The sequence below is a fragment of the Ranitomeya imitator genome, chromosome 5 (assembly GCF_032444005.1).
Source record: "Ranitomeya imitator isolate aRanImi1 chromosome 5, aRanImi1.pri, whole genome shotgun sequence".
Classification (NCBI taxonomy): Eukaryota; Metazoa; Chordata; class Amphibia; order Anura; family Dendrobatidae; genus Ranitomeya; species Ranitomeya imitator.
Window position 1 is genome coordinate 702,066,760 of NC_091286.1, and position 22,374 is coordinate 702,089,133.

A 22,374-nucleotide genomic window follows, 5' to 3' on the forward strand; every position below is an offset into this window, starting at 1 on the left:
GCTCTCCTCTGCTCCCCCCCCTCCCTCGCTCTCCTCTGCTCCCCCCTCCTCCCTCGCTCTCCCCTGCTCCCCCCTCCTCCCTCGCTCTCCTCTGCTCCCCCCTCCTCCCTCGCTCGCTCTCCTCTGCTCCCCCCTCCTCCCTCGCTCTCCTCTGCTCCCCCCTCCTCCCTCGCTCTCCTCTGCTCCCCCCTCCTCCCTTGCTCGCTCTCCCCTGCTCCCCCCTCCTCCCTCGCTCTCCCCTGCTCCCCCCTCCTCCCTCGCTCTCCTCTGCTCCCCCCTCCTCCCTCGCTCGCTCTCCTCTGCTCCCCCCTCCTCCCTTGCTCGCTCTCCCCTGCTCCCCCCTCCTCCCTCGCTCTCCTCTGCTCCCCCCTCCTCCCTTGCTCGCTCTCCTCTGCTCCCCCCTCCTCCCTCGCTCTCCTCTGCTCCCCCCTCTCCCTCGCTCGCTCTCCCCTGCTCCCCCCTCCTCCTCAGCCAACCACAAAACGCCGCCGTGAACACGTGAGGTTCTGTTTTAGACAAAGAGAATTCTCCGTTCTTTCCCCCTTTGGCCCCCAACCATCCAGCCCCCTCCCTCCACTCAAACTGCAATATCAGGAAGAGGGTGGGGGTGGAGTGGGGTCCGCTGGGGGGGCGTGAGGACAGAACACCTGACTGCATCCATTGCCGTGCAGCAGCGGGGCTCATGGGTATGTCCCTTAACCTTTTTCCTGAGGTTCTGGCTGGGATGTATAGGGGAAGTGAGGAGACAGGGAGACTGGAGTGAATGAGGACACACATTCCGAGTTCTGGGATTGAGGCAGAAGGATGGAGCTTGTATCCTCCTCCAGGATGAGCGCCGTCTCTCGGGTCTGTGCCAGGAAAGGGGATTCCGTGTGACGGTGGTGCTGCACCGGCCCCGCGGCGCTGGCAGGCGTTCTACCGGCTTCTCTTGTTTATGTATGGCAGTGTGTTGTGGATGGGGCCCCTGTGTTGTCAGCAGGGTGTCGGGATCCCGCTGTATATAGCTGCATATATATATATATACGCCGCAGGGATACCCCTCCGAGGCGTCACATTTTACGATTGTGGTCTGTTTGTAAACAGCAGCAAATATTGGGCCGGAATCCAGGAGTTGCCGGGTGTTGTTCTTCTGGTTTGTTGGAGCCGACTTGTGGGCTTCATGTGGAAGGGGAGACGACGGACTGTACTTATATCTACACCATAACACTGACTCTAGCTGTGGTAGGGAAAATTTCTCCAAAATTCAGCCGGATGAACTCACGTGTGGATGTTACTGTAGCAGTCCAGATGTGGCTCCTCATATAACCCCCATAACTAAGACCATACCAGCTGCAATATGGCTGCGACCATCAAGTTGTGGCTGTGACTGGTAACTCAGTGACCGTATATAAAAGAGCTACGGGTGTGAATGTGACTGTAACAGTCTAGATGTGTGTTATTCTGTGACTGTTTGTAAGAGCTACAGGTGTGTAAGTGACTGTAACAATCCAGATGTGAGTGTGTTACTGTCTAGGACTGTATGTTAGGGCTACACGTGTGAATGTGACTGTAACAGTCACATTTTTGTGTTATACATTCTGAGACTGTATGTAAGAGCTGTAGGTGTGAATGTGACTGTAACAATCCAGATGTGTGTTACAGTCTAGGACTGCATGTAAGAGCTACAGGTGTGTGTGTGACTAATAGTCCAGATGTGAGTATGTTACAGTCTAGGACTGTATGTAAGAGCTGTAGGTGTGAATGTGACTATAGCACACACATTTGGATTGTTACAGTACAGGACTGTGAGTAAGAGCTATAGGTGTGAATGTGACTAAAATAATCCAGATGTGAGTGTGTTACAGTCTAGGACTGTGTGTAAGAGCTGTAGGTGTGAATATGACTGTAACAATCCAGATGTGTGTTACAGTCTAGGACTGTATGTAAGAGCTACAGGTGTGTAAGTGACTGTAACAATCCAGATGTGAGTGTGTTACTGTCTAGGACTGTATGTTAGGGCTACACATGTGAATGTGACTGTAACAGTCACATTTTTGTGTTATACACTCTGAGACTGTATGTAAGAGCTGTAGGTGTGAATGTGACTAATACTCCAGATGTGTGTTACAGTACAGGACTATGTGTAAGAGCTACAGGTGTGAGTGAGTATGACTGATAGTCCAGATGTGAGTGTGTTACAGTCTAGGACTGTATGTAAGAGCTACAGGTGTGAATGTGACTATAGCACACACATTTGGATTGTTACAGTACAGGACTGTATGTAAGAGCTGCAGGTGTGAATGTGACTATAGCACACACATTTGGATTGTTACAGTACAGGACTGTATGTAAGAGCTGCAGGTGTGAATATGACTGTAACAAACCAGATGTGTGTTACAGTCTAGGACTGTATGTAAGAGTTACAGGTGTGAATGTGATTGTAACAATCCAGATGTGTGTGTGTTACAGTCTAGGACTGTATGTAAGAGTTACAGGTGTGAATGTGATTGTAACAATCCAGATGTGTGTGTGTTACATTCTGAGACTGTATGTAAGAGCTGCAGGTGTGAATATGACTGTAACAATTCAGATGTGTGTTACAGTCTAGGACTGTATGTAAGCTACAGGTGTGAATGTGACTGTAACAATCCAGATGTGTGTTACAGTCTAGGACTGTATGTAAGCTACAGGTGTGAATGTGACTGTAACAATTCAGATGTGTGTTACAGTCTAGGACTGTATGTAAGAGCTACAGGTGTGAATGTGACTGTAACAGTCCACATGTGAGTGTTTTAGTATCTAGAACAATATATAACAGCTACAGGTGTGTTACAGTCTAGCACAATATGTAAGGATATATCAGCAAAATAATGACTATGACCATCACGTTGTATGACTGTAACAATCCCGTTGTGTTACAGTCTGGGACTGTATGTAGGAGATAAAGGTGTGATTGTGCCTGTAACAGTCCAGACGTGAATGTGTTTCACAGGGCTGTGGAGTCGGTAAGCCAAACCTCCGACTCCCACTCCTCAATTTCCCTGAATCCCCGACTCCCGACTCCACAGCACTGGCCACTACGTAACATGGAAATAAAGTGCACCACAGATTAATCTCCACTAAAAGCAACAATCCTTAGATGAACAGAACAGACATTTGTAGGACATTTCATAATTTTCCCAAATTCTTCTGAAAAGATTTACATCACATCCAGCATTGTACTACTGTACCCAATATATTATATATGATAGGAGTCAGTCGGTCCATTTTATTCCGACTCCACAAAAATGGACACCAAAATGGAACTGTATATAGGATCTAGAGGTGTGATGATCCAGATGTGAATGTTTTAATATCTAGGACAGTATATAACAGCTGCAGATGTGGGATATAGTCTAGGACAGTATGTAAGGCTATATTGGCCAGATTATGACTAACCTTCAAGTTGTATGACTAACAGTCCAAATGCAAGTTACAGTTTGTGACTGTATGTAAGAGCTATAGGTGTGACTAACAGTCCAGAGGTGAGTTTCAGTCTGGGTCTGTATGTAAGAACTACATATTGATGGGCCTGGAACAGGCAGATGTGAGTGTGTTACAGTCTGGCACTGTATGTAAGATCTACAGGTGTGAATGTGACCAAAAGTCAAGATGTGAGTGTGTTACAGTGCGTGACTGTGTAAGATCTGCAGGTGTGAATGTGACTAATAGTCCAGATGTGAGTGTGTTACAGTACAGGACTGTGTGTAAGATCTACAGGTGTGAATGTGACTAATAGTCCAGATGTGAGTGTGTTACAGTACAGGACTGTGTGTAAGAGCTACAGGTGTGAATGTGACTAATAGTCCAGATGTGAGTGTGTTACAGTACAGGACTGTATGTAAGATCTACAGGTGTGAATGTGACCAAAAGTCAAGATGTGAGTGTGTTACAGTGCGTGACTGTGTAAGATCTGCAGGTGTGAATGACTAATAGTCCAGATGTGAGTGTGTTACAGTACAGGACTGTGTGTAAGAGCTACAGGTGTGAATGTGACTAATAGTCCAGATGTGAGTGTGTTACAGTACAGGACTGTGTGTAAGAGCTACAGGTGTGAATGTGACTAACTGTCCAGATGTGAGTGTGTTACAGTACAGGACTGTGTGTAAGAGCTACAGGTGTGAATGTGACTAATAGTCCAGATGTGAGTGTGTTACAGTACAGGACTGTGTGTAAGAGCTACAGGTGTGAATGTGACTAATAGTCCAGATGTGAGTGTGTTACAGTACAGGACTGTGTGTAAGAGCTACAGGTGTGAATGACTAATAGTCCAGATGTGAGTGTGTTACAGTACAGGACTGTGTGTAAGAGCTACAGGTGTGAATGTGACTAATAGTCCAGATGTGAGTGTGATACAGTACAGGACTGTGTGTAAGATCTACAGGTGTGAATGTGACTAATAGTCCAGATGTGAGTGTGTTACAGTACAGGACTGTGAGTAAGAGCTACAGGTGTGAATGTGACTAATAGTCCAGATGTGAGTGTGTTACAGTACAGGACTGTGTGTAAGAGCTACAGGTGTGAATGTGACTAACTGTCCAGATGTGAGTGTGTTACAGTACAGGACTGTGAGTAAGAGCTACAGGTGTGAATGTGACTAATAGTCCAGATGTGAGTGTGTTACAGTACAGGACTGTGTGTAAGAGCTACAGGTGTGAATGTGACTAATAGTCCAGATGTGAGCGTGTTACAGTACAGGACTGTGTGTAAGAGCTACAGGTGTGAATGTGACTAATAGTCCAGATGTGAGCGTGTTACAGTACAGGACTGTGTGTAAGAGCTACAGGTGTGAATGTGACTAATAGTCCAGATGTGAGTGTGTTACAGTACAGGACTGTGTAAGAGCTACAGGTGTCAATGTGACTAATAGTCCAGATGTGAGTGTGTTACAGTACAGGACTGTGTAAGATCTACAGGTGTGAATGTGACTAATAGTCCAGATGTGAGTGTGTTACAGTACAGGACTGTGTGTAAGAGCTACAGGTGTGAATGACTAATAGTCCAGATGTGAGTGTGTTACAGTACAGGACTGTAAGAGCTACAGGTGTGAATGTGACTAATAGTCCAGATGTGAGTGTGTTACAGTACAGGACTGTGTGTAAGAGCTACAGGTGTGAATGTGACTAATACTCCAGATGTGAGCGTGTTACAGTACAGGACTGTGTGTAAGAGCTACAGGTGTCAATGTGACTAATAGTGCAGATGTGAGTGTGTTACAGTACAGGACTGTGTGTAAGAGCTACAGGTGTGAATGACTAATAGTCCAGATGTGAGTGTGTTACAGTACAGGACTGTGTGTAAGAGCTACAGGTGTGAATGTGACTAATAGTCCAGATGTGAGTGTGTTACAGTACAGGACTGTGTGTAAGAGCTACAGGTGTGAATGTGACTAATAGTCCAGATGTGAGTGTGTTACAGTACAGGACTGTGTGTAAGAGCTACAGGTGTGAATGTGACTAATAGTCCAGATGTGAGTGTGTTACAGTACAGGACTGTGTGTAAGATCTACAGGTGTGAATGTGACTAATAGTCCAGATGTGAGTGTGTTACAGTACAGGACTGTGTGTAAGATCTACAGGTGTGAATGTGACTAATAGTCCAGATGTGAGTGTGTTACAGTACAGGACTGTGAGTAAGAGCTACAGGTGTGAATGTGACTAATAGTCCAGATGTGAGTGTGTTACAGTACAGGACTGTGTGTAAGAGCTACAGGTGTGAATGTGACTAATAGTCCAGATGTGAGTGTATTACAGTACAGGACTGTGTGTAAGAGCTACAGGTGTGAATGTGACTAATAGTCCAGATGTGAGTGTGTTACAGTACAGGACTGGGTGTAAGATCTACAGGTGTGAATGTGACTAATAGTCCAGATGTGAGTGTGTTACAGTACAGGACAGTGTGTAAGAGCTACAGGTGTGAATGTGACTAATAGTCCAGATGGAGTGTGTTACAGTACAGGACAGTGTGTAAGATCTACAGGTGTGAATGTGACTAATAGTCCAGATGTGAGTGTGTTACAGTACAGGACAGTGTGTAAGATCTACAGGTGTGAATGTGACTAATAGTCCAGATGTGAGTGTGTTACAGTACAGGACTGTGTGTAAGAGCTACAGGTGTGAATGACTAATAGTCCAGATGTGAGTGTGTTACAGTACAGGACTGTGTGTAAGATCTACAGGTGTGAATGTGACTAATAGTCCAGATGTGAGTGTGTTACAGTACGTGACTGTGTGTAAGATCTACAGGTGTGAATGTGACTAATAGTCCAGATGTGAGTGTGTTACAGTACAGGACTGTGTGTAAGAGCTACAGATGTGAATGACTAATAGTCCAGATTTGAGTGTGTTACAGTACAGGACTGTGTGTAAGAGCTACAGGTGTGAATGTGACTAATAGTCCAGATGTGAGTGTGTTACAGTACAGGACTGTGAGTAAGAGCTACAGGTGTGAATGTGACTAATAGTCCAGATGTGAGTGTGTTACAGTACAGGACTGTGTGTAAGAGCTACAGGTGTGAATGTGACTAATAGTCCAGATGTGAGTGTGTTACAGTACAGGACTGTGTGTAAGATCTACAGGTGTGAATGTGACTAATAGTCCAGATGTGAGTGTGTTACAGTACAGGACTGTGTGTAAGATCTACAGGTGTGAATGTGACTAATAGTCCAGATGTGAGTGTGTTACAGTACAGGACTGTGTGTAAGAGCTACAGGTGTGAATGTGACTAATAGTCCAGATGTGAGTGTGTTACAGTACAGGACTGTGAGTAAGAGCTACAGGTGTGAATGTGACTAATAGTCCAGATGTGAGTGTGTTACAGTACAGGACTGTGTGTAAGAGCTACAGGTGTGAATGTGACTAATAGTCCAGATGTGAGTGTGTTACAGTACAGGACAGTGTGTAAGATCTACAGGTGTGAATGTGACTAATAGTCCAGATGTGAGTGTGTTACACTACAGGACTGTGTGTAAGAGCTACAGGTGTGAATGACTAATAGTCCAGATGTGAGTGTGTTACAGTACAGGACTGTGAGTAAGAGCTACAGGTGTGAATGTGACTAATAGTCCAGATGTGAGTGTGTTACAGTACAGGACTGTGTGTAAGAGCTACAGGTGTGAATGTGACTAATAGTCCAGATGTGAGTGTGATACAGTACAGGACTGTGTGTAAGAGCTACAGGTGTGAATGTGACTAATAGTCCAGATGTGAGTGTGTTACAGTACAGGACTGTGAGTAAGAGCTACAGGTGTGAATGTGACTAATAGTCCAGATGTGAATGTGTTACAGTACAGGACTGTGTGTAAGAGCTACAGGTGTGAATGTGACTAATAGTCCAGATGTGAGTGTGTTACAGTACAGGACTGTGTGTAAGATCTACAGGTGTGAATGTGACTAATAGTCCAGATGTGAGTGTGTTACAGTACAGGACTGTGTGTAAGAGCTACAGGTGTGAATGTGACTAATAGTCCAGATGTGAGTGTGTTACAGTACAGGACTGTGAGTAAGAGCTACAGGTGTGAATGTGACTAATAGTCCAGATGTGAGTGTGTTACAGTACAGGACTGTGTGTAAGAGCTACAGGTGTGAATGTGACTAATAGTCCAGATGTGAGTGTGTTACAGTACAGGACAGTGTGTAAGATCTACAGGTGTGAATGTGACTAATAGTCCAGATGTGAGTGTGTTACAGTACAGGACAGTGTGTAAGATCTACAGGTGTGAATGTGACTAATAGTCCAGATGTGAGTGTGTTACAGTACAGGACAGTGTGTAAGATCTACAGGTGTGAATGACTAATAGTCCAGATGTGAGTGTGTTACAGCACAGGACTGTGAGTAAGAGCTACAGGTGTGAATGTGACTAATAGTCCAGATGTGAGTGTGTTACAGCACAGGACAGTGTGTAAGATCTACAGGTGTGAATGTGACTAATAGTCCAGATGTGAGTGTGATACAGCACAGGACTGTGTGTAAGAGCTACAGGTGTGAATGTGACTATTAGTCCAGATATGAGTGTGTTACAGTACAGGACTGTGTGTAAGAGCTACAGGTGTGAATGACTAATAGTCCAGATGTGAGTGTGTTACAGTACAGGACTGTGTGTAAGAGCTACAGGTGTGAATGTGACTAATAGTCCAGATGTGAGTGTGTTACAGCACAGGACTGTGTGTAAGAGCTACAGGTGTGAATGTGACTAATAGTCCAGATATGAGTGTGTTACAGTACAGGACTGTGTGTAAGAGCTACAGGTGTGAATGACTAATAGTCCAGATGTGAGTGTGTTACAGTACAGGACTGTGTGTAAGAGCTACAGGTGTGAATGTGACTAATAGTCCAGATGTGAGTGTGTTACAGTACAGGACTGTGTGTAAGAGCTACAGGTGTGAATGTGACTAATAGTCCAGATGTGAGTGTGTTACAGTACAGGACTGTGTGTAAGAGCTACAGGTGTGAATGTGACTAATAGTCCAGATGTGAGTGTGTTACAGTACAGGACTGTGTGTAAGAGCTACAGGTGTGAATGACTAATAGTCCAGATGTGAGTGTGTTACAGTACAGGACTGTGTGTAAGAGCTACAGGTGTGAATGTGACTAATAGTCCAGATGTGAGTGTGTTACAGTACAGGACTGTGTGTAAGAGCTACAGGTGTGAATGTGACTAATAGTCCAGATGTGAGTGTGTTACAGTACAGGACTGTGTAAGAGCTACAGGTGTGAATGTGACTAATAGTCCAGATGTGAGTGTGTTACAGTACAGGACTGTGTGTAAGAGCTACAGGTGTGAATGTGACTAATAGTCCAGATGTGAGTGTGTTACAGTACAGGACTGTGAGTAAGAGCTACAGGTGTGAATGTGACTAATACTCCAGATGTGAGCGTGTTACAGTACAGGACTGTGTGTAAGAGCTACAGGTGTGAATGTGACTAATAGTCCAGATGTGAGTGTGTTACAGTACAGGACTGTGTGTAAGAGCTACAGGTGTGAATGTGACTAATACTCCAGATGTGAGCGTGTTACAGTACAGGACTGTGTGTAAGAGCTACAGGTGTGAATGACTAATAGTCCAGATGTGAGTGTGTTACAGTACAGGACTGTGTGTAAGAGCTACAGGTGTGAATGTGACTAATACTCCAGATGTGAGCGTGTTACAGTACAGGACTGTGTGTAAGAGCTACAGGTGTGAATGTGACTAATAGTCCAGATGTGAGTGTGTTACACTACAGGACTGTGAGTAAGAGCTACAGGTGTGAATGACTAATAGTCCAGATGTGAGTGTGTTACAGTACAGGACTGTGTGTAAGAGCTACAGGTGTGAATGTGACTAATAGTCCAGATGTGAGTGTGTTACAGTACAGGACTGTGTGTAAGAGCTACAGGTGTGAATGACTAATAGTCCAGATGTGAGTGTGTTACAGTACAGGACTGTGTGTAAGAGCTACAGGTGTGAATGACTAATAGTCCAGATGTGAGTGTGTTACAGTACAGGACTGGGTGTAAGAGCTACAGGTGTGAATGTGACTAATACTCCATACTCCAGATGTGAGTGTGTTACAGTACAGGACTGTGTGTAAGAGCTACAGGTGTGAATGTGACTAACTGTCCAGATGTGAGTGTGTTACAGTACAGGACTGTGTAAGAGCTACAGGTGTGAATGTTACTAATAGTCCAGATGTGAGTGTGTTACAGTACAGGACTGTATAAGAGCTACAGGTGTGAATGTGACTAATAGTCCAGATGTGAGTGTGTTACAGTACAGGACTGTGTAAGAGCTACAGGTGTGAATGTGACTAACAGTCCAGATGTGAGTGTGTTACAGTACAGGACTGTGTGTAAGAGCTACAGGTGTGAATGTGACTAATAGTCCAGATGTGAGTGTGTTACAGTACAGGACTGTGTGTAAGAGCTACAGGTGTGAATGTGACTAATAGTCCAGATGTGAGTGTGTTACAGTACAGGACTGTGTGTAAGAGCTACAGGTGTGAATGTGACTAATAGTCCAGATGTGAGTGTGTTACAGTACAGGACTGTGTAAGATCTACAGGTGTGAATGTGACTAATAGTCCAGATGTGAGTGTGTTACAGTACAGGACTGTGAGTAAGAGCTACAGGTGTGAATGTGACTAATAGTCCAGATGTGAGCGTGTTACAGTACAGGACTGTGTGTAAGAGCTACAGGTGTGAATGTGACTAATAGTCCAGATGTGAGTGCGTTACAGTACAGGACTGTGTGTAAGATCTACAGGTGTGAATGTGACTAATAGTCCAGATGTGAGTGTGTTACAGTACAGGACTGTGAGTAAGAGCTACAGGTGTGAATGTGACTAATAGTCCAGATGTGAGTGTGTTACAGTACAGGACTGTGTGTAAGATCTACAGGTGTGAATGTGACTAATAGTCCAGATGTGAGTGTGTTACAGTACAGGACTGTGTGTAAGAGCTACAGGTGTGAATGTGACTAATAGTCCAGATGTGAGTGTGTTACAGTACAGGACTGTGAGTAAGAGCTACAGGTGTGAATGTGACTAATAGTCCAGATGTGAGTGTGTTACAGTACAGGACTGTGAGTAAGAGCTACAGGTGTGAATGTGACTAATAGTCCAGATGTGAGTGTGTTACAGTACAGGACTGTGTGTAAGATCTACAGGTGTGAATGTGACTAATAGTACAGATGTGAGTGTGTTACAGTACAGGACTGGGTGTAAGAGCTACAGGTGTGAATGTGACTAATAGTCCAGATGTGAGTGTGTTACAGTACAGGACTGTATAAGAGCTACAGGTGTGAATGACTAATAGTCCAGATGTGAGTGTGTTACAGTACAGGACTGTGTGTAAAAGCTACAGGTGTGAATGTGACTAATAGTCCAGATGTGAGTGTGTTACAGTACAGGACTGTGTGTAAGATCTACAGGTGTGAATGTGACAAATAGTCCAGATGTGAGTGTGTTACAGTACAGGACTGTGTGTAAAAGCTACAGGTGTGAATGTGACTAATAGTCCAGATGTGCGTGTGTTACAGTACAGGACTGTGTGTAAGATCTACAGGTGTGAATGTGACAAATAGTCCAGATGGAGTGTGTTACAGTACAGCACTGTGTGTAAGAGCTACAGGTGTGAATGTGACAAATAGTCCAGATGGAGTGTGTTACAGTACAGCACTGTGTGTAAGAGCTACAGGTGTGAATGTGACTAATAGTCCAGATGTGAGTGTGTTACAGTACACAACTGTGTAAGAGCTACAGGTGTGAATGTGATTAACTGTCCAGATGTGAGCGTGTTACAGTACAGGACTGTGTGTAAGAGCTACAGGTGTGAATGTGACTAATAGTCCAGATGTGAGTGTGTTACAGTACAGTACTGTCACAATTCACACTGTGACCGTCACCCCTGCGTCACGAATCGGGGTGACTTTAAGCCAACAGACGGCTATCAAATGTGAACTGTCGCACCTCAGCTGGGCAAAGATGTAAGAACTGGTCTTTGATCATCAGGTCTCGCAGCTGTGCGAAGGTGGTCACTGACAGTCCTTGGGTCCACTGGTCAAAGTGGGTCCCCAGTCCATGTGCCACATCGCTGTAACTGTCGTGTGGGCCACGTTGGAGGTTCCGGAACTTTCTACGGTACACCTCGGGTGTAAGCTGGTACTTGGCTATGAGGGCCTGCTTGATTGCCTCATAGTCACCATCTTGTTCTTGAGGGAGGGCAGCAAATGCCTCCAGAGCTTTACCTCTCAGTCCTGGTGTCAGGTATCGTGCCGATTCGTCTGTAGGCAGCTGGCACCTTTCTCAAAGGCCCGCAGAAACGTGTCCAAGTCCCCGTCCTTTTCCGTAACAGGAAAGTGATCGGGCCGGGGCTTCGGTACCTGAGCGCTGTTGGGCTCATGGCTCCGGGCGGTGGAGGGCATGCCCCCCTGCCGGAGCATCTCCTGTTCATGTTCTCGCTCGGCTCTCTCAGCCTCCCGCTCGGCTCTCTCAGCCTCCCGCTTTGCTCGCTGGGCCTCTCGCTCGGCTTGGGCCTCCTGCCGGTATTGCTGAATCAGCTGCAGACGTCCATCATTGTCGTCAGTGGGGAGTTCTTCCAAGGCCGCCAGCAGGTGGGGGTCCAATTCGCCCTGATTGCTAATAGGGCCGGCATTCCGTGGTTGGACCTCTGCTGCAGCACCATGTTCGCTTGTGCTGGCTTCTGCGGCCACTGGGCTCTGTGGCCTGGCTTGGTCTGCTTCAAATTGCACCAGTTCAGCGACCATTTGAGCCTTGGACTTGCCATGGGAGTTCAGGCCATGGTACGTGCATATCCCAACAAGTGTCCTTCTTCTGCTGGGCGTACCAGACTTCTCCTTTCGCAGGCATGGTTGCCAAATAAAAAATAGGATAGAAAAACGAAGAGAAAGGAAAGGTATAATTACCAGTACACACAATTGTCTCAGGACTAATAAACACTGAGGTTGTTCTCCAAACTTATTTGCGCAGAGTCCTCGCAAGAACTTTGCAAGTTTTTAGTGAGAGGAATGATTGCTCAAACCAAATCACTAATGATCTAAGATCCCACCACCTTGCCACCAATTGTCACGATTCACACCGTGACCGTCACCCCTACGTCACGGATCGGGATGACCTTAGGCCAACAGACTGCTATCACATGTGCAGGGGGGCTTATCTTAGTTATCCCTCGACTGCTACAATGTGATGAAAACACACACACAAGGCTATTGACCTCTTAGCTTACAGCAGGGGCTTATTTTAGGTATCCCACTGCTCTTCAATATACCACGAACTGCAGGGATGTATATCCCGCTTTACAGTTCCACTTGAAAACTTGCTGCTCTCTGGCGCCCCCCCACCCTTAGGTCAGACTAGGTACTGCACCGTGGGTAATTAGTCACCAGAAAGGCTGCCTGCTATGTACTGGCTATTGGGCACGCTGCAGCAACGCGATAAACTACTCCCACTCAGGCAGGAACAATAATTATCAACGACGCAGTCGCTACAACGACTCCCAAAAGGCACCGTACACGGTATGCTGCCACCAGCTTCGATTAAACGGGTCCGAAGCTAACCCAAAACAGTAACATAATTCCCTTCAGTAGACTTAGGGTACGTTTTAGAGCAGGAAGAACAAACTAGTAATTTATATATTTTACTAAAATATAAGTGAACCTGGAAATTATAGGCCAGTAAGTCTAACCTCTATTGTTGGTAAAATATTTGAAGGGTTTCTGAGGGATGTTATTCTGGATTATCTCAATGAGAATAACTGTGTAACTCCATATCAGCATGGGTTTATGAGAAATCGCTCCTGTCAAACCAATCTAATCAGTTTTTATGAAGAGGTAAGCTATAGGCTGGACCACGGTGAGTCATTGGACGTGGTATATCTCGATTTTTCCAAAGCGTTTGATACCGTGCCGCACAAGAGGTTGGTACACAAAATTAGAATGCTTGGTCTGGGGGAAAATGTGTGTAAATGGGTTAGTAACTGGCTTAGTGATAGAAAGCAGAGGGTGGTTATAAATGGCATAGTCTCTAACTGGGTCGCTGTGACCAGTGGGGTACCGCAGGGGTCAGTATTGGGACCTGTTCTCTTCAACATATTCATTAATGATCTGGTAGAAGGTTTACACAGTAAAATATCGATATTTGCAGATGATACAAAACTATGTAAAGCAGTTAATACAAGAGAAGATAGTATTCTGCTACAGATGGATCTGGATAAGTTGGAAACTTGGGCTGAAAGGTGGCAGATGAGGTTTAACAATGATAAATGTAAGGTTATACACATGGGAAGAAGGAATCAATATCACCATTACACACTGAACGGGAAACCACTGGGTAAATCTGACAGGGACAAGGACTTGGGGATCCTAGTTAATGATAAACTTACCTGGAGCAGCCAGTGCCAGGCAGCAGCTGCCAAGGCAAACAGGATCATGGGGTGCATTAAGAGAGGTCTGGATACACATGATGAGAGCATTATACTGCCTCTGTACAAATCCCTAGTTAGACCGCACATGGAGTACTGTGTCCAGTTTTGGGCACCGGTGCTCAGGAAGGATATAATGGAACTAGAGAGAGTACAAAGGAGGGCAACAAAATTAATAAAGGGGATGGGAGAACTACAATACCCAGATAGATTAGCGAAATTAGGATTATTTAGTCTAGAAAAAAAGACGACTGAGGGGCGATCTAATAACCATGTATAAGTATATAAGGGGACAATACAAATATCTCGCTGAGGATCTGTTTATACCAAGGAAGGTGACGGGCACAAGGGGGCATTCTTTGCTTCTGGAGGAGAGAAGGTTTTTCCACCAACATAGAAGAGGATTCTTTACTGTTAGGGCAGTGAGAATCTGGAATTGCTTGCCTGAGGAGGTGGTGATGGCGAACTCAGTCGAGGGGTTCAAGAGAGGCCTGGATGTCTTCCTGGAGCAGAACAATATTGTATCATACAATTATTTGGTTCTGTAGAAGGACGTAGATCGGGGGATTTATTATGATGGAATATAGGCTGAACTGGATGGACAAATGTATTTTTTCGGCCTTACTAACTATGTTACTATGTTACTCCGAAAGTTTAAGGCAGTGTTTATAAAAAGGCATATAAAGATGTTACAAAAGAGACAATTGAAAATAGGTACAAGGGTAATTATAAAATAAAGGGATTAAATGAGAAAAGGTAAAACTCACATGTTCTCAGGTCATTTCAGGCAAAACAATGCTGGTTGGCAGAGCTCCCAAATATCCCAGTGTATAGTACAGCTCCTCAGGCAAAAAAAAACTCAGACTACAGGCTGGGTGAAGTGTAAAGACTTATAAACTCCAGCCTCGTGACATCACTAAAGGGCTGGTTAATGATATTCACTGAGGTCAGAGATATTTATGTTCTCAGACCCTGGAAACAAAGAAATTCCCGACTGAGGGAGGGATCACAGGTGGCTTTGCAGGATTGGTCACCTGCAGTTTAAAGCCACACCCTGCTCACACACTAGCTTCAAATTACCCTGTGTCTGCCATAGGGCTGGTTTGTTGTATTCTACATTATCTTCACAAGGACTATGCATAGGAGCTACAGGTGTGAATGTGACTAATACTCCAGATGTGAGCGTGTTACAGTACAGGACTGTGTGTAAGAGCTACAGGTGTGAATGTGACTAATACTCCAGATGTGAGCGTGTTACAGTACAGGACTGTGTGTAAGAGCTACAGGTGTGACTGTGACTAATAGTCCAGATATGAGTGTGTTACAGTACAGGACTGTGTGTAAGAGCTACAGGTGTGACTGTGACTAATAGTCCAGATTTGAGTGTGTTACAGTACAGGACTGTGTGTTAGATCTACAGGTGTGAATGTGACTAATAGTCCAGATGTGAGCGTGTTACAGTACAGGACTGTGAGTAAGAGCTACAGGTGTGAATGTGACTAATAGTCCAGATGTGAGTGTGTTACAGTACAGGACTGTGTGTAAGAGCTACAGGTGTGAATGTGACTAATAGTCCAGATGTGAGTGTGATACAGTACAGGACTGTGTGTAAGAGCTACAGGTGTGAATGTGACTAATAGTCCAGATGTGAGTGTATTACAGTACAGGACTGTGTGTAAGAGCTACAGGTGTGAATGTGACTAATAGTCCAGATGTGAGTGTGATACAGTACAGGACTGTGTGTAAGAGCTACAGGTGTGAATGTGACTAATAGTCCAGATGTGAGTGTGTTACAGTACAGGACTGTGTGTAAGAGCTACAGGTGTGAATGTGACTAATACTCCAGATGTGAGTGTGTTACAGTACAGGACTGTGTGTAAGAGCTACAGGTGTGAATGTGACTAATAGTCCAGATGTAAGTGTATTACAGTACAGGACTGTGTGTAAGATCTACAGGTGTGAATGTGACTAATAGTCCAGATGTGAGCGTGTTACAGTACAGGACTGTGTGTAAGAGCTACAGGTGTGAATGTGACTAATACTCCAGATGTGAGTGTGTTACAGTACAGGACTGTGTGTAAGAGCTACAAGTGTGAATGTGACTAATAGTCCAGATGTGAGTGTGTTACAGTACAGGACTGTGTGTTAGATCTACAGGTGTGAATGTGACTAATAGTCCAGATGTGAGTGTGTTACAGTACAGGACTGTGTGTAAGAGCTACAGGTGTGAATGTGACTAATAGTCCAGATGTGAGTGTGTTACAGTACAGGACTGTGTGTAAGAGCTACAGGTGTGAATGTGACTAATAGTCCAGATGTGAGTGTGTTACAGTACAGGACTGTGTGTAAGATCTACAGGTGTGAATGTGACTAATACTCCAGATGTGAGTGTGTTACAGTACAGGACTGTGTGTAAGAGCTACAGGTGTGAATGTGACTAATAGTCCAGATGTGAGTGTGTTACAGTACAGGACTGTGTGTAAGAGCTACAGGTGTGAATGTGACTAATAGTCCAGATGTGAGTGTGTTACAGTACAGGACTGTGTGTAAGAGCTACAGGTGTGAATGTGACTAATAGTCCAGATGTGAGTGTGTTACAGTACAGGACTGTGTGTAAGAGCTACAGGTGTGAATGTGACTAATACTCCAGATGTGAGTGTGTTACAGTACAGGACTGTGTGTAAGAGCTACAGGTGTGAATGTGACTAATAGTCCAGATGTGAGTGTGTTACAGTACAGGACTGTGTGTAAGAGCTACAGGTGTGAATGTGACTAACAGTCCAGATGTGAGTGTGTTACAGTACAGGACTGTGTGTAAGAGCTACAGGTGTGAATGTGACTAATAGTCCAGATGTGAGTGTGTTACAGTACAGGACTGTGTGTAAGAGCTACAGGTGTGAATGTGACTAATAGTCCAGATGTGAGTGTGTTACAGTACAGGACTGTGTGTAAGATCTACAGGTGTGAATGTGACTAATAGTCCAGATGTAAGTGTATTACAGTACAGGACTCTGTGTAAGAGCTACAGGTGTGAATTTGACTAATAGTCCAGATGTGAGTGTGTTACAGTACAGGACTGTGTGTAAGAGCTACAGGTGTGAATGTGACTAATAGTCCAGATGTGAGTGTGTTACAGTACAGGACTGTGTGTAAGAGCTACAGGTGTGAATGTGACTAATAGTCCAGATGTGAGTGTGTTACAGTACAGGACTGTGTGTAAGAGCTACAGGTGTGAATGACTAATAGTCCAGATGTGAGTGTGTTACAGTACAGGACTGTGTGTAAGAGCTACAGGTGTGAATGTGACTAATAGTCCAGATGTGAGCGTGTTACAGTACAGGACTGTGTGTAAGATCTACAGGTGTGAATGTGACTAATAGTCCAGATGTGAGTGTGTTACAGTACAGGACTGTGTGTAAGAGCTACAGGTGTGAATGTGACTAATAGTCCAGATGTGAGTGTGTTACAGTACAGGACTGTGTGTAAGAGCTACAGGTGTGAATGTGACTAATAGTCCAGATGTGAGTGTGTTACAGTACAGGACTGTGTGTAAGAGCTACAGGTGTGAATGACTAATAGTCCAGATGTGAGTGTGTTACAGTACAGGACTGTGTGTAAGAGCTACAGGTGTGAATGTGACTAATAGTCCAGATGTGAGCGTGTTACAGTACAGGACTGTGTGTAAGATCTACAGGTGTGAATGTGACTAATAGTCCAGATGTGAGTGTGTTACAGTACAGGACTGTGTGTAAGAGCTACAGGTGTGAATGTGACTAATAGTCCAGATGTGAGTGTGTTACAGTACAGGACTGTGTGTAAGAGCTACAGGTGTGAATGTGACTAATACTCCAGATGTGAGTGTGTTACAGTACAGGACTGGGTGTAAGAGCTACAGGTGTGAATGTGACTAATAGTGCAGATGTGAGTGTGTTACAGTACAGGACTGTGTGTAAGATCTACAGGTGTGAATGTGACTAATAGTCCAGATGTAAGTGTATTACAGTACAGGACTGTGTGTAAGAGCTACAGGTGTGAATGTGACTGATAGTCCAGATGTGAGTGTGTTACAGTACAGGACTCTGTGTAAGAGCTACAGGTGTGAATTTGACTAATAGTCCAGATGTGAGTGTGTTACAGTACAGGACTGTGTGTAAGAGCTACAGGTGTGAATGTGACTAATAGTCCAGATGTAAGTGTATTACAGTACAGGACTGTGTGTAAGAGCTACAGGTGTGAATTTGACTAATAGTCCAGATGTGAGTGTGTTACAGTACAGGACTCTGTGTAAGAGCTACAGGTGTGAATTTGACTAATAGTCCAGATGTGAGTGTGTTACAGTACAGGACTGTGTGTAAGAGCTACAGGTGTGAATGTGACTAATAGTCCAGATGTGAGTGTGTTACAGTACAGGACTGGGTGTAAGAGCTACAGGTGTGAATGTGACTAATACTCCAGATGTGAGTGTGTTACAGTACACCACTGTGTAAGAGCTACAGGTGTGAATGTGACTAATAGTCCAGATGTGAGTGTGTTACAGTACAGGACTGTGTGTAAGAGCTACAGGTGTGAATGTGACTAATAGTCCAGATGTGAGTGTGTTACAGTACAGGACTGTGTAAGAGCCACAGGTGTGAATGTGACTAATAGTCCAGATGTGAGCGTGTTACAGTACAGGACTCTGTGTAAGAGCTACAGGTGTGAATGTGACTAATAGTCCAGATGTGAGTGTGTTACAGTACAGGACTGTGTGTAAGAGCTACAGGTGTGAATGTGACTAATAGTCCAGATGTGAGTGTGTTACAGTACAGGACTGTGTGTAAGAGCTACAGGTGTGAATGTGACTAATAGTCCAGATGTGAGTGTGTTACAGTACAGGACTGTGTGTAAGAGCTACAGGTGTGAATGTGACTAATAGTCCAGATGTGAGTGTGTTACAGTACAGGACTGTGTGTAAGAGCTACAGGTGTGAATGTGACTAATAGTCCAGATGTGAGTGTGTTACAGTACAGGACTGTGTAAGAGCTACAGGTGTGAATGTGACTAATAGTCCAGATGTGAGCGTGTTACAGTACAGGACTGTGTGTAAGAGCTACAGGTGTGAATGACTAATAGTCCAGATGTGAGTGTGTTACAGTACAGGACTGTGTAAGAGCTACAGGTGTGAATGTGACTAATAGTCCAGATGTGAGTGTGTTACAGTACAGGACTGTGTGTAAGAGCTACAGGTGTGAATGTGACTAATAGTCCAGATGTGAGTGTGTTACAGTACAGGACTGTGTGTAAGAGCTACAGGTGTGAATGTGACTAATAGTCCAGATGTGAGTGTGTTACAGTACAGGACTGTGTGTAAGAGCTACAGGTGTGAATGTGACTAATAGTCCAGATGTGAGTGTGTTACAGTACAGGACTGTGTGTAAGAGCTACAGGTGTGAATGTGACTAATAGTCCAGATGTGAGCGTGTTACAGTACAGGACTGTGTGTAAGAGCTACAGGTGTGAATGTGACTAATAGTCCAGATGTGAGTGTGTTACAGTACAGGACTGTGTGTAAGATCTACAGGTGTGAATGTGACTAATAGTCCAGATGTAAGTGTATTACAGTACAGGACTGTGTGTAAGAGCTACAGGTGTCAATGTGACTAATAGTCCAGATGTGAGTGTGTTACAGTACAGGACTGTGTGTAAGATCTACAGGTGTGAATGTGACTAATAGTACAGATGTGAGCGTGTTACAGTACAGGACTGTGTGTAAGAGCTACAGGTGTGAATGTGACTAATAGTCCAGATGTGAGTGTGTTACAGTACAGGACTGTGTGTAAGAGCTACAGGTGTGAATGTGACTAATAGTCCAGATGTGAGCGTGTTACAGTACAGGACTGTGTGTAAGAGCTACAGGTGTGAATGTGACTAATAGTCCAGATGTGAGTGTGTTACAGTACAGGACTGTGTGTAAGATCTACAGGTGTGAATGTGACTAATAGTCCAGATGTGAGTGTGTTACAGTACAGGACTGTGTAAGATCTACAGGTGTGAATGTGACTAATAGTCCAGATGTGAGCGTGTTACAGTACAGGACTGTGTGTAAGAGCTACAGGTGTGAATGTGACTAATAGTCCAGATGTGAGTGTGTTACAGTACAGGACTGTGTGTAAGATCTACAGGTGTGAATGTGACTAATAGTCCAGATGTAAGTGTATTACAGTACAGGACTGTGTAAGATCTACAGGTGTGAATGTGACTAATAGTCCAGTTGTGAGCGTGTTACAGTACAGGACTGTGTGTAAGAGCTACAGGTGTGAATGTGACTAATAGTCCAGATGTGAGTGTGTTACAGTACAGGACTGTGTGTAAGAGCTACAGGTGTGAATGTGACTAATAGTCCAGATGTGAGTGTGTTACAGTACAGGACTGGGTGTAAGAGCTACAGGTGTGAATGTGACTAAGGCTAGGTTCACATTGCGTTAGTGGGTGTCCGCTAACGGAATCCGTTACATAGCGGCACTAACGCTATGTAACGGATCCGTTAGCGCACCCATTGACCGCAGTTAATGTAGCGCATTGCTAACGCATGCCATTTTTGGCATGCGTTAGTGATGTGCCGTTATTTTGTGACAGACCTCGAACGCTGTCTGCAGCGTTTTTGGGTCCGTTCCCGCTAGCGCAGATCGAGCATCTGCGCTAGCACGATCGCATAATGCGATCCGTTTTTGGCAATTGCGTTAACGCAGTCCATTAGCGTATGCGCTAAACGGACTGCACTAACGCAATGTGAACCTAGCCAGTCCAGATGTGAGTGTGTTACAGTACAGGACTGTGTGTAAGAGCTAAAAGTGTGAATGTGACTGACAGTCCAGATGTGAGTGTGGTGCAGTACAAGAATATAACTACAATAATACTGCTCCTATGTACAAGAATATAACTACTATAATACTGCTCCTATGTACAACAATATAACTACTATAATACTGCTCCTATGTACAAGAATATAACTACTATAATACTGCTCCTATGTACAAGTATATAACTATTATAATACTGCCCCATGTACAAGAATATAACTACTATAATACTGCTTCCTATGTACAAGAATATAACTACTATAATACTGCCACTATGTGCAAGAATATAACTACTATAATACTGCTTCCTATGTACAAGAATATAACTACTATAATACTACCCCTATGTACAAGAATATAACTACTATAATACTGCCCCTATGTACAAGAATATAACTACTATAATGCTGCCCCTATGTACAAGAATATAACTACTATAATGCTGCTCCTATGTACGAGAATATAACTACTATAATACTGCTCCTATGTACAAGAATATAACTACTATAATACTGCTCCTATGTACAAGAATATAACTACTATAATACTGCTCCTATGTACAAGAATATAACTACTATAATACTGCCCCTATGTACAAGAATATAACTACTATAATACTGCTCCTATGTACAACAATATAACTACTATAATACTGCCCCTATGTACAAGAATATAACTACTATAATACTGCTCCTATGTACAAGAATATAACTACTATAATACTGCCCCTATGTACAAGAATATAACTACTATAATGCTGCTCCTATGTACGAGAATATAACTACTATAATACTGCTCCTATGTACAAGAATATAACTACTATAATACTGCTCCTATGTACAAGAATATAACTACTATAATACTGCTCCTATGTACAAGAATATAACTACTATAATACTGCCCCTATGTACAAGAATATAACTACTATAATACTGCCCCTATGTACAAGAATATAACTACTATAATACTGTACCTATGTACAAGAATATAACTACTATAATACTGCTCCTATGTACAGGAATATAACTACTATAATACTACTCCTATGTACAAGAATATAACTACTATAATACTGCCCCTATGTACAAGAATATAACTACTATAATACTGCCCCTATGTACAAGAATATAACTACTATAATACCAGCCCCTATGTACAACAATATAACTACTATAATACTGCTCCTATGTACAGGAATATAACTACTATAATACTGCTCCTATGTACAAGAATATAACTACTGTAATACTGCCCCTATGTACAAGAATATAACTACTATAATACTGCTCCTATGTACAAGAATATAACTACTATAATACTGCCCTCTATGTACAGGAATATAACTACTATAATACTGCTCCTATGTACAAGAATATAACTACTATAATACTGCCCCTATGTACAAGAATATAACTACTATAATACCAGCCCCTATGTACAACAATATAACTACTATAATACTGCTCCTATGTACAGGAATATAACTACTATAATACTGCTCCTATGTACAAGAATATAACTACTGTAATACTGCCCCTATGTACAAGAATATAACTACTATAATACTGCTCCTATGTACAAGAATATAACTACTATAATAC

The 22,374-nt window shown here is 43.7% G+C and overlaps 1 protein-coding gene across 3 annotated transcripts in view; it reads left to right on the top strand.

Annotated features, from left to right (window-relative positions):
• Positions 1 to 22,374, top strand: part of LOC138638852 (DNA (cytosine-5)-methyltransferase 3A) — a 254,664-nt gene that overhangs the window by 143,308 nt on the left and 88,982 nt on the right. Inside the window, exon 1 of one of the 3 annotated variants that reach the window (XM_069728521.1) lies at positions 628 to 686. The exons of the other annotated variants lie outside the window; for them this stretch is intronic. The gene's annotated coding sequence lies outside the window, so the exon portion shown is untranslated. Of the gene's footprint in view, positions 1 to 627; positions 687 to 22,374 lie in introns of those variants that run through there. 3 annotated transcript variants of the gene reach the window in all.